The 12454-nt window shown below is 56.2% G+C and overlaps 1 protein-coding gene across 5 annotated transcripts in view; it reads right to left on the bottom strand.

The window, feature by feature from the left end:
* The window catches only part of RAI1 (retinoic acid induced 1), a 118327-nt gene that overhangs the window by 42793 nt on the left and 63080 nt on the right, over nucleotides 1–12454 (bottom strand). Inside the window, exon 1 of one of the 5 annotated variants that reach the window (XM_044249293.1) lies at nucleotides 10862–10887. The exons of the other annotated variants lie outside the window; for them this stretch is intronic. The gene's annotated coding sequence lies outside the window, so the exon portion shown is untranslated. Of the gene's footprint in view, nucleotides 1–10861; nucleotides 10888–12454 lie in introns of those variants that run through there. 5 annotated transcript variants of the gene reach the window in all.

The raw sequence follows: 12454 nt of genomic DNA, 5'->3' as shown, positions 1-12454 counted from the left end.
TTGGAAGCTCAGAGAGGGTGGGCGACCTGCTCAAAATCACACAGGAGAGCTAGTATGGTGGGCTAGCTTTCCTGCCTTGGTGGAGGGTGGGGGAGCGCTCCCTGGCTGCCAGGGATGTAGAACTTCCCCTCAGATCAGACTGAGCCCCTCGGATCAGCCTGCACAGTTCTACGTGACGCCACTCCTCTCTAGTTCCAGCTCCTATCCTTTGCCCCACGTGCTCTCCAGCCACTGGCTCCACTGGCTCCACTGGCTCCTTGTGCACATGAGGCCCTGACCTCCAAGCCTTTGCACACACATTCTTCCCTCTGCCCAGGACCCTATATCTTCTCTGCTCAAAAGCCGCCTCTTCCTGGAAACCCTCCCTGACTGCCCACTTAGGGGAGCCCTCCACCCCCACAGCTCTTACCACTCTCTGAAATCACCTCCCTCATGTATTTGGTGACTCACCTTTGGTCCATCTGCCCCAAGGATTGTAAGTTCCATGAGGCAGGACCCTGTCCATCGTGCCAGGACACACAGGAAGCACATGCGAAAGGGACTGTGGGTGCTGGTACTCCCAGTCCTGAGCCAGGAACAGGGCCCCGGGGCTGGGAGTGAAATCTGTGGCTAGTCCCAGGTTCAGGGACATCCTTACATTCAGGAATTCCTGGTTCGGCCCGCAGGCCCTTGGGCACTGGAAGTACTCCCTCCCCTCCCTCTGCACCTGCTGGCCCACCTCCTGAGCCCACTCTGCCTCCCCTGCCCTCCCTTGTTCCTCGGACTCTGCTGTCTTTCTCCCAGCACCCCCCCTCCCCCGGCTCAGACCCCTGGCACTCGGGAGACAATGTTCCTACCTCACTGGCCTGGCATTCGGGGATGACCTCCACCCACCTTCCCAGCTCCCAAACCTCATGCCCCAGCAACTCAATATCCTGAGGCGCTCCCTGTACCTAGCCGCTCTTTCCTGGCCCCCAACCTTCGGTCACACCGGACACGATCCTGGGGTATGCCTCCCCATCCTTGTCTGCCTGGCACAAAGCTAGCGGGCCTCCTTACCTCGGCCCAAGATCGCCAACTCTCAACTCTTGCTGTGGCTTTCCAACAGACAGCTTCCCGGTCTCCCTCCCTGCCCCCTGCCACCGTCCACTGTCACATCGGTCACTCGCCCGTCGGGACCTGCCGCTTTTGGTTCCCTCCCCGTGCCCCTGTGCTGGGCACATAGTAGGGGCTCAGAGAAAGCCAAGTGTGCGTGTTGGAGGATGGACTGGTGCCACGTGATTCCAGAGGTAGAAGCTGGTAGCTGGACATGTGCCAGGGCCCGGAGAGACGGGTGAGGGGGTCTGCCACCCCCACTGCCCGGGGCAACTGTAGAAACAACCATAGCTTTCATGAGCTGGCTAGGCCCTATGATGAGGCCATTCACATACAGATCTCGTCTCTAAACCCTCAAGACAACATGGGTGTTGTCACTATCCTCAGTGCAGAGATAAGGACACTAGGCACAGAGAGGGTGAAGAACTAGCCCAAGGTTACACAGGCAGGAAGTGGGAGAGCTAGGACTTGAACCCAGGACTCTGAAACACATGCTATTTCACTGCCGTGGGCCACTGCCATTCAAGCACGCAGTTCTAGGACACTCCAGAGGCTCTGGGGATGGGGTCATCTATCAGGGCTCCTCTTGCCATCTGCCTACAGCCATACCTTGTGGCCGAACCACTCTCGTAAGTCAATCCCCAGATTCTGGAAGGTGAAGGCTTCTCCCTGGAGCCTTTCTCAGTGTGGTCTTGGGCGGTTGGGGCCAGGCAGGGTGGATGGTGCCACCATTTGACAGCTGAGGAAACCAAGGCTCAGAGAGATTAAGGGATCTGCCCCGGGCCACACAGCTGGATTCCAGCTCCAGCTCTGAGAAGCTATATGGCTTCTGGGTGGGAACTCTGGGAGTGGGCACTGAGCTGCAGGGGGCCCTCTCCAAGGCAGGGAAACCTGGGACCAGGGTACCAACTGAGCTGTCATCAACCCCCAGCATCCAGAAGCTCCCAAAAGGCCAAGGGGGTATTGGACTGAGCCAAACTTTTGGGTATAGTCTGCATGACTTTGGCCTTGATGCCAAGCCTTCTCTGCATCTCTGGTTCCTAAACTTTTCTTCAGAGTTACTGGGCCCTCACTGTCTACCTCTTGGTCACCCTAGTGCTGAACATACACACATGTGTCCTGGGCACTTGGGACACTCTCCCCCAAACCTGACAGCACTGTGGGGGCAGAACCCTGTCCAGGTCTCCAGGCCTGCCCACACAGGGTTCTGGCCAGGAGGGAGGAGCCCTTAGCAAGTGTCTGTTAGATGAGCGAATGGACCATTATGTGTTTCCTTCCCTTTTGTAATGGTCCATGGGCCGCCTCCTCCAGGAAGCCCTCCCTGAACCCCCTACCCCTCTACCCGAAGTAAGCACAGATCTCACCCCCAGACTCAATTTAACCCCAGAGCTAAATAAACTGTAGCATCCCCATGGGCTCCACCCAACTCCTGTTCACTCACCTTTGGGGATGGAGTGCTCAGTTCTTTCTAGAATTGTTCACTCGGCTCCTACTGGGTGCTAGCCTCTGCACTGGGCGCTGGGTGCGGCAGCAGGACAGCCGAGGCTTCTGCCACCGAAACAAGCACTGGACATTCTAGGTCAGCTGGGTCCCCTCCGGGTGGCTCAGCTCTTGGCAAACTTCACCCGTGGATATGTGAGGACATGGGGAACTATTCCCAGTGCATTAAGTGAGAAAAGCAGGTCACCACAGGGACACAGCAAGAATATGATGCCACTCTGTCTCAAAAAAATCTGTAACTGCCTGCTTCTGGAGCAATGGGCCCCAAAATGGGACCCGGCCACTGGCAGGTGGTAAAGGTCCCAGGGGAGCCTTATTTTCCTGCGCCTCTTGTCTATTTGCTGAATTTTCCACAATGAACGTATATTATCCGTCACTAGGGGGGAACTCTGCCAATCAACGCTTCCTCTTGGCTGGGCTGAAGTCAGCGTCCCCGTTTGTGTCCTGCTTTCTGGAGCAGCACGGAGCAAGGGAGAGAACTTCTTGCGGGAAGCGGTCTGTAGGCTCCCCCTGCTCCCACCCAGGGGCTTATCCTTCTCTAGGCAATCCCCCAGTCCCTCACCTGGGCCCCGGCTGGCCCCAGGGCCTCACACCTTGTCCATGCTTTGCTTCCCTCATGGAATCCGTACTGATCTGTCCCCCAACTGTGATGACAAGTTCCCCATGGCAGAGCCCACCACAGGCCCAACGTGGGGCTGGGCATACAGTAAGTGCCTCATAACAGCTTGCACAGAATGGCCTCTGCTTCATGCCTGGCAAGTGGTCTCACCTCTCCAGGATGGTGACGAGAGGGCTAATGGCAGCAGCTAGTAGCGGTTCACCCGCCCCAGCACCCCTAAACTGGAACCAGAGAGAGGACATCTATGACTCTCCTGTAGGCCCCAACCTGACTTTGTTCCTCCCCAGTCTAAAATCTTCCATAGTTCCCCTGAAATAACCACTCCACCTCAGAGCTTTGCATCCAAGGTCTTGTACCCTCTGGCCCCTGGTCCCTCCCCCAGGTCCTCTCCTCCACCAAAACACTACAGCCTACAATCCACTGGCCAAGGGATCCACTTCATTCCCCAGGCCTTTGCATATGTTAGTCCCTCTATCCACAACAGGCCAACCCACCCCTATTCACCCTTCAGAACCCTGCCGAGGGGCTGACTCCGGTGAAGAGCCCTTCCCTCCCCCAGATCTGGTGAATTGCCCCTCCCGCTCCTGCTCTCCAAACACACATTGATTATCGCACTCAATGCAATTAGGGGTTGACAAGTCTGTCTCCTACCAAACCGGACGCAACGGGGACTGGGCCTTTTGTCTTTGTTTTAAATCCCCGGTGCCCAGATACCGCCTGCAGACAAACAGGCACTCAGGAGCGTCTAGCTGACAGGTGGGTGAGTCAGTAAACAAATCTGCACGGCCCTTTACAGTTTACAAAGCCTTTTCCCGTCCTCCATCTCACTGGGCTCCTCTCATCAGGGCGGCAGGGAGGGGAAGGCTCCTGGAGCCTTCGAAGGGCCTTAGGGGCCCCTCTTATCCGCCTGGGCAGGAGCTGAGGTTTGCCAGGCACCTCCCACAGGGCTCCCCAAGAGCAACCCGGACCCCCTTTCAGCAGGAAGCCAACAGCCTCCCCTGCTGAGGGCCCTCCTGCCCATCCCCCCTCACCCCGCCTCGGGGGAGCCGCCAGCAGGTGCCCAGGTTGGGGAGAGGCTGGGGTGAGGCTGCCATCCATCCCACCCGGAGCTGTGGGATGCGGCGGGGCTGGAGCTCAGCTCCACCAGCGAGGCTTGGTAACAGTTGCTATGTAAAACGCTCGGAGGGGGAATTTACTGTCAGCGTTAATAATAGATGAAGGTTTCAGAATTTTTGATGCCTTACGTTCTAAGCCGTTTGATTTATAATGTCTCTGGAAAGGGAGAGATGAGGGTGGGGGGTGAGGGAGGAGGCCCAGAGGCGTGAGCTGGGAGCTTGTGTCCCCCCTCCCCTAACCCCTCCCCACCCCCACCCCTGCCGCCACCACCTTTGACAGACCGGGAGGGAAACTGAGGCCCGAGGAAGACGCCACAGAGCCACGTGATCCGGATGCCCGTGGCCGCCCCGAGTCCAACGGGAGGAGAAACTAAGTCCCGGCCCCTCCCGCCCCTCCCGCCCTGCGCCTGGGGTTGTTTTGATGGATTACTGCTTCTCCTTTTAGCGCGAGCAGGTGTATCTGAAGTAGTCTCCGGAAACGGCACTGATGGGCGCCTGTGGCGGGGGCTGTGTGGGGCTGATTACAGGCGCGAGGAAGGCAAAATGCAAGTCCCAACTTCCCTTCTGCTTAGCTGCAAGTGGCGGCTGTTGAGTTGGGGGAAAATATCCTCCCAGGGAGAGCAGGCGGTGCGGCTGGGCAGGAAGCAGGGCTGTTTGTCTGTCCTGGCTCCTGAGAGCCAGAGGGGCTGGAGGGGGAAGGGGAGGAACCAAGGGTGTGGGGGAGGGGGTCGGGGCTGTCCTGGATGCAGGAGGCCCTGTCCCTTGGTGGCCACCGGGTCCCCGGTATACACGCCCGGACACACACCCGAGCGTGAGCTCCGGCCACCCCCACATGTGGCAAGGCAGCTCCCCCGCTGAGGTGACCCCAAATCGAGCTGGTTTTAGAGAGGGTGCTTTCCCTTAGGGCTTTCTGACCAAGCCTCTGCTAACGCTGCTTTTTGCATCTGGAATTCTCTCCTGCCTCCTCTAACCCTCCTTGACCTCTTACCCCAGGCTAGAAACTCTTCCCTGACTCGGCAGCCGAATGGGCTCTCTCCTCCCTGGATCCCCAAGACCCCACGGTCTTTGGGCCACAAAAACTGGGCCTGGGGTTCCCAACACCCGGATGACACCCCCCCACCTGACAGCTCTGTCCCCAAGAGTCACGTCATCTCCCAGAGCCACAAGCAGCCACGGGGCTGTAGGAGGAGAGTGTCCCCCACAGACCTCCTCTAGGGACAGCACGAACTTTGCAGAGCTTTGGGGATGCTGTTAATAACGGTGACCAGAACCCCGTTCTTGCTGGCTAAGCCCATCACCCAGAGAGAGAGGCCTGCTCTGACAGCCTCTACAGCAGCCCTCTCCTCCTGGCCCCCATCCCAGCTCCCTGCTTCATCACTGGCTCACCTGCTTTTTTCAGGGTCCCCCATTCACACATCTGCTTCACAGATAAGGGTTTTTGTGTGTGCTGACCACCGTTGTGCCCTTACTTAGCACCTGGAACAGTCTGGCACAAAGCAGGTGCTCGCCAATGCGTGAAGGAAGGAAGAGATGAACACGGACTCTGTGTGTGCATGGGGCCCTTCCTGAGCCCTCCCAGAAACCAGGCCCGGCCTGAGGACTTGGGGCTCAGCTGCAAAGTCATGGGTACAGTCACAGCTTGCCCCCCAGCACTTCTCCATCCCCTCATTCATTCACTCATGCTGCACCCCCTAACCCCGGGCACCCCCCAACACCAGTCCTGCACTGGGCTCTTAAATGTCCCAGGCTCCAGAATGCCCTCAAGTGGGGACCCTGGAGCTCCCATCCCAAGGGGCGAGGACACATAGGCCTACCCACAGGCTCTTAAATAATCACCCACAGCCCCAGCGGAGGTGGCCTGGGCCCTCCTTACTCTCCAGAGTGGGTGGGATTCATGCAAGCACTGGGGGACATGGAGGGCTCTTCCGTGATGACAAGGCAGCTGAGCACTGTGCCCCAAGGTAGAGGCTCCCCTGGGAGGTAAGGAGGCCTCCTGGGAGGTCTGCCTTGCCAGATGCCACCCCCTGCCCACTCTTCCAGGAAGTCAGCCCCTGTGGGAACCCAGGCTGTCACTCACTCATCAAGTACTCTAAGGCCCTCCTCTGAGCCAGGCCCTGTGGAGACCATACTGGGCACACGGAGGAATAGGACATGGTGTCCAGCTGGAGGGGACCCCAAGAGACACATTGAGAGGCATGAGAGTCTGGGGGGGGGCAGGTGTGTGGAGTGCCAGGTGCCAGGTTAGGAGCTGGACTTTGTTCAGAGAGCCATGAAGTGACTCAATCTTACCTGTGGGTGAAAGGCTCAGGGAGGGCATGGCTAGGCCCAGGCTAGGAGGGACGAGCAGGGAAGAAGAGAAGGGGTGGGTGGGGTGTGTGTGCCCCCTTCCTGATGGTGACTGAGATTGCTGCCTGGGGAGGGGGCCTTAAGCCATCATGGACCCCTGACATCTTTAGTGCCCAGAGGGCAGGATCCCTGAAGAGGCTGTGCACAGCCTATAGGTGGGGAGGGTCTCAGGGTCTCCAGTAGAGAAAGGAACCCTTTGTGGAGAGCTCAGCTTCAGTGTCTGGCAGCCTCTGGCCTCCCCGAGCTTCCTGGTCTGGGCTCTGCTGCCCTCCGGCAGGCTGAGCTGGGATGGGAGGTCACTGAGGGTGGCTGCTGAGACCTTGGCAAACAGGAAATGCCAACTCACCCTTCGGGTCGGCTCCAGTGCCCGAAGCTCCCCTTGGCCTGTCTAACCTCAGGCCTAAGCCTCTCCTTCCTGCTCCAGCTCCTCTCACCCCAGGTCTCCCAGTCTGGCTGCCCTCACCGGCCCCACGTGCCAGGCCTTCTCCTCTGGTGGTCTAGAAGCCAAGCTGCTAGGAGCCTTGAGCCCACTTCGGCAGCCACTTATCACACGTTCATTCAACAAAGCTGCATTTTACACCGTGTGCCAGGCCCTGGGTCTACGGCTCTAGGCTGAGTGCTGGGGTGCTGGCAGGCTGTTGGGGAGACAGCACAAACAGGCCTGCCAAGCTCGGGTGGCAGCACTCTGACAGGAAAGCCCGGGCTGGGTGAGCCCAGAGGAGGCCTCTCACCAGTCCAAAGGTCAAGGAAGGCTTCCAGAAGGCTGGCTGCAGGGTCTGTGGTGCAGTCAGGCATGGCCAGAGGGACTGCCCCTCCCCCTCCTTGGCCTCCTTTCTGGCCCACTCCAGAGCTTTTGCCCATCAAGTCTAGATCTTCTCCATCCCCAATGACCACCTACCTCAGAGCCTTAGTTTTCCTGATATACAGAATGGACCCCATGAGTCATTCAGTCAACTGGGTAATTATTTACATAAGAGGTGCTCCCCTACCTACTATTCTCCTCCCAACTCTCTGCTGAGACTCAGTCCTAACTGCCCTGACCATTTTCCTATCCCAAGTGAAGCCTGTGGGTAGCTTCCAACCACTGCTCAGTAAAAGCCCAGGATTCTAGAAGCACCAGGAGCCAAGCATTAGTGGGTGAGGGCTGCTGGGTCATTGGTTGCAACTTAAATAATGGAGTTTATGGAAGGTCTTCTAGTCAGCAATAATGTGCATAATTTCTGTAACTTCATCAGTGCCGCCAACCTGAGCTGTCCAGGGAGGGAGGCGGTCAAGTGAAGATGAGGGTTATGGCATGCTATATGATGACTTTGTACAAAATAGAGAAAGACACCCCAGATGCCAGTCTGCACAGCTTAGCTGGATTTCCGCCAGGAACCCTTGTGCAATGCACAACCCATACAATTGTGCCTTTTGGCCCTAGGTTCAGGAGAGTGTCAGCATGGAGGCTGTTCCCCAAACAGGTCACTCCTGCTTTTCAGACCACTCAGGCCAGGTGTGAGAACTCCCTGAAACAAAATGCAAAGTGTGTGTGTATGTGGGTACACAGGCACACTTTATCTGAAGACAATACAGAACTTTTTTTTTAATTTTTCCAATTCTAATTGTGGAGTCTAGACTTGAATCTGGGCCCGGGGTCTGGGATAAAGAGTGGTAGAGGGGTCTCACTAGAGCTTGGGAAGGGGTTTGAATGTGTTCAGAAACACAAACATTTGTTATTCCATTTCTCAAAAATTTGAACTTAAGATTCTACTTTTTTAAAAGGATTTCATCCTTTTTTGGGGGGGTTGCTGAGGAAGAGGAGTGGAGGGAGAAAGAGAATCTTAAGCAGGCTCCACACCCAGGTCAGAGCCCAACTCTGAGATCATGACCTAGCTGAAATCAAGAGTCAGACACTTAACTGACTGAGCCATCCAGGCACCCCTGGACTTAAGATTCTGAGCAGCAAAACCACACAGGCTTGAAAAAGGGATGATTCCTGGGCCCCACCCCTTAAGATCTGTAAACGAACTTGACCTTGATACAAACTCCAAAGTTGATGAAGCTCTGATTTAATACTATCTTCTTGTTGGCTCTGCTGTAAGCAGTATTTTGGGGGGGGGGGGTGTTAGTGGGGAATAACGTATTTACCCCAAAGTCTATCAAAACTCCACAAAGGATATCCTTCGATAACTGTGTAACTGATTTCATGACTTCAGCTCCCTCTTCATTGTGGGAGTGCTGTGGGGGTAGAGCTGTGGAGGTTTCATCTAGTCCACCCCCTCAAGCCAGGGAAGGGCACCGGCAGTGATCCACAAAGGGGAAGTCAGATATCTGGGCCTCCCAGGAGTCTCTGGCCCAGTGTGCTGAGCAGCCCTCACCAGCTCATTTCTGTTTCTCGCCTGCCTCCTAGGGCCTGCCCCAGGGCTCCCCATCTGGCCAACACAGTGGGCCATTCACCAAGGGCACACACCAAACCAGGCTCCTCTGGCCTGGGGTCCAGGCCAGACACTCACCCCACAGCCTGGCCGTGGACACAAGCTCTTCTGTGTCTGGAAGAGAAGGAGCATCTGTCTCCCTTTCTCCCAAGTCCCAGCATCCAACACTGGGCCTGCCAAGGAGGACTTCGGGGCAGCCTGATGAATGGATTCATTCAACAATACAAATTGAGCACCTACTGTGTGCCAGTCTTCAGGCAAGCCCCCCCACCCCCTACCCCACGGCGTTCTGTCTGGTGCATGAGGAGGCGCAAATAAAGGTACAACTGCAAGGGAGACGAGCTGTTAAGCAGAACAGGGCAAGTGGTCTACAGGGAACGCTTCCTGAGGAGGCGTGAGGAATGGGCCAGTCACAGGACAGCGCGTGAGAATGATGGTCAGCCCACGGGACAGGTAGGCCACTAGGGACAGGTCAGCAGGGGTAGACCACCGGGTGCTGGCCCACTCAGACCTCATTCTCAGACACCGGGGGGGCCAGAGAAAACTACAAGAGGCAGAGCCGCTGGCACTAGGCGCCCTTTGTCGGGGGCCGCCATCATGGCGCACTCACCCCCAAACCAAGCTTCCAGAGCTGCTGTTCCGGAAGCCCCGCCCTTTTCCAGCAGCGCGCACCCGCGCCCGGCTTGTTAATCACCGGCCGTGCACGCCTGAGGAGTGACACGCCTCGCCCCGGTGCCCCTCCCACACGCCTTAGCCCCGCCCATTTCCGGGGCCGGGCGGGGCTCCTGGGGCTGCCCCGCCCCTCGGCAGCGTGACGGCTAATCAGGGACCGCGGCCCGGGTGGGGGGCTGGGGCTCGTGCGAACACAAAAGGCAGGAAATACATGGCGTCTCAGGCGCTGTAACCATGACTACCTGCGCCCTCGCGCCGCCCCGCGCCCTGTTGTGGGACAGGCCCTCCGACAATGAGAGCCGGATGCTAGAGATGGCAGATATTCCTCCCGCACTGCGCTGGGCCGTCCCCCACCACGTGGCCGCGAGACCCCGGGCCTCCATTCCTTCGTCATTGAAATGGGGTCACAATCTGCCCAGGGCTGAACTCACTCATTAATTTCAACACTTATTGAGCGCCAACAATGTTCAGGGGCTAGAGATCCACTACTGAACAAGACAGATTAAAAAGAAAAAATCCGGGGACACCTGACTGGCTCAGTCGGTGGAGCATGCAACTCTTTCTTGATCTTGGGGTGGTGAGTTCCAGACCCACGCTGTGGGTAGAGTTTACTTAAAAAAAAAAAAAAAAAAAAGAAAAAGAAAAAGTGCAGCCTTGGGGTAGGAGTATACTGTGGGAAGGTGGGGAGAAGGAGGCAGCCAACAAGCAAAAACATAAATAAGCAAAGTGTACAGGTCATTAGAAGGTGACTATGTGCTTTGGAGAAAACACAGAGTAAGGAGAGTGGGAATGTGAGGGAGATGGTTTGTAGTTTAAACAGGATAATCTGGTAGGTCTCATTAAGAGGTGACATTGAGATAAAACTAAAGGGGAAAAGAAATCAGCTGTATGGCTATCTGTGGTGAGAGCCCTGGAGTCAGAGGCAGAGCAAATAGCCAGTGCAAAGGCCCTGAGGCATGATATGTGAATGATGGAGAACAAGGAGGCCACCCTGTCCATAGCTGAATGAACAAGGGGAGAAGAAAAGAGGCCTGAGGTGACAGCAAAAAGATCCAGGCCCCTTCAGGGCCTCAGCAGGTGTTCAGCCTTCTCAATATTTGCTCCTTTTCCCTCCTCACCTTCTTCCTTTCGTGGTGTCCTTTCCTCCTCCTTCTTCTGCCTCTTCTCGTGCCTCCTCTACTCCTCCACAGACTGGGAGACATTCCCTCTTCAGCATAGGCTGGAAGGACCTGGGTCACTGGTCTTGGCAACAAACCTGGCTCTAGGGGTGAAGGCAGAGACAGGAGCCAAGAAGGCAGACTCCCTCAGTCTTTGCACAAGCTGTTACCTCTGTCTGGAATGTCCTTCCCATCTCTCAATCTGACAAACTATGGCCTTTGCCTTCAAGGAACAATCAAATGTCACCTCCTCCAGAAGTCTGGGCTACCTGGCTCGGGAGGATGCCACTCGCCAGAGCTATCCTATCCTCCATACAGACCCGATCACAGCACTGATTGGCCTCTGCCTGCAGCTTTCACACCAGGGGTATTTGTCCTTTCTCTGCACAGGGTGAGAGGCAGGGGGCTGCTGCTAAGTGGCAGAAAGGACAGCAGGAGAGCAACTGCCAATCATAAGGGGCTGGGAGACAAAATGCAGAGTGGACAGCCAACAGTTTGTGACCACGTTGTATGCCTTCTCGCTGTATCGGAGGGCCAGTCCTGCCTTACCCCACCAGCCACAGGTGGGGTACGGCACAGGCCTGGAGCCGGGGAGGTGGTGAGGAACAGAAACCCTCCAAAAATGGATAGCTGAAATGATGGAAGAGTGCTGAGCCTTCAGAGAAATGTACCCCCACCCCATCCCAGGCAAGAGCAAAAACCTGCACAGACCAGGGCAAAGGGAAGCCAGCAACTGCTGCTCAGTCTGCATACAGTTCCTTTCTTCTAGACACTGGTCTGCTTGCTTAAACACCTGTGCAGAGGCTTGGGAAGGAGAGTCTCCCCTGGACACCGGTGGTGTGTTTCTAGGAGAGACTTCGGACAGGTAGACTTGAAGGAAGCAGGGCAGGGTCCTTGAGTGCGCTTTGCCCCTTCACAGAACATGTGAGCCCCAGCCTCCTCATTTATGAACAGGGACAATAATGCCCACCGCGCAGGGATGTTATGCAAACGAAATGAGCCAATGCGAGAAAAGCACTTACAACCATGAGAAGGGCTCAGTAAAGGTTGACGCTGGTGGTTAAGCAGACCAACAGAGTAACCCTAATGGGAAGCTTTGGAGTCGACAAAACCCATAGCGGGCCGCAGAGCCACATCTGGACTACATTCCCCAGCCTCCCTTGCAACTGGGCAGGTCACATGACTTGAATTCTAGCCAATGGAATGTGAGTAGGAGTGATGCACCCATTCCAGGCGTGGGGACCGTAGTGAGGTCACAGGGGAAGACTAAGGCCATTCACCCCATGAAGGAAACCGTCCACCAACCGGAAACTCACTATCCTCAGGCATGGAGAATAAACTAATAGAAATATTAGGGTTTGTCTGTTACTGCAACTAGCCTTCTCCCAACTAGCACAGGGATCCACTTACCCATTTGCTCATTTACTCATTCAGTAAATATTTTTGAGGGCCCGTATGCCCCATATTGGGTGCTAGGGATACAGAGGGGTTGAATCCTGACCTTGTGGAGCCTACTCAGTGTGCAGAAGAATGCCGTCCTTAGTAAATACTAAG

The sequence above is a fragment of the Neovison vison genome, chromosome 5 (assembly GCF_020171115.1).
Source record: "Neovison vison isolate M4711 chromosome 5, ASM_NN_V1, whole genome shotgun sequence".
In the NCBI taxonomy this organism is placed as follows: domain Eukaryota; kingdom Metazoa; phylum Chordata; class Mammalia; order Carnivora; family Mustelidae; genus Neogale; species Neogale vison.
Note: the sequence above shows the minus strand (reverse complement) of the source record. Positions and strands in the feature narration are given on the sequence as shown.